The following is a 371-nucleotide window of genomic DNA, read 5'->3' on the forward strand; positions in this document are numbered from 1 at the left end:
CACACAAAATATGGTGGTCATCAGATGTTGTTGGACTGTCTTTGGGCTTAAGCCATTTGGGCTTAAAAGAATAGGGGCCTAACACCTGCAGGGCACCAGACTTGACTACCCAAGCTCTAGAATGCATCCACCAATATGGCGGGGAAGGAAGCAAGCAAGAGGGAAGAAAAAATGCACTTAGGCACCATGGCCAATTCTCACTGCCTACACAGAAGGCCTGGATGGGTTAGGGATTACCAAACAGGCAGCCCCTCACCTTTTAGAAATCCATCACTGCAGCAGGTAGTAGGTGGCACTTTAGGATCCATCTGTTTGAGAGGGTAGCCAGTGTAGGCTCCACCAATTTTCATTCTTCCATTTAAAAAGAGTGA

Source organism: Podarcis liolepis (genome assembly GCF_965112155.1).
Source record: "Podarcis liolepis genome assembly, chromosome: 16".
In the NCBI taxonomy this organism is placed as follows: Eukaryota; Metazoa; Chordata; class Lepidosauria; order Squamata; family Lacertidae; genus Podarcis; species Podarcis liolepis.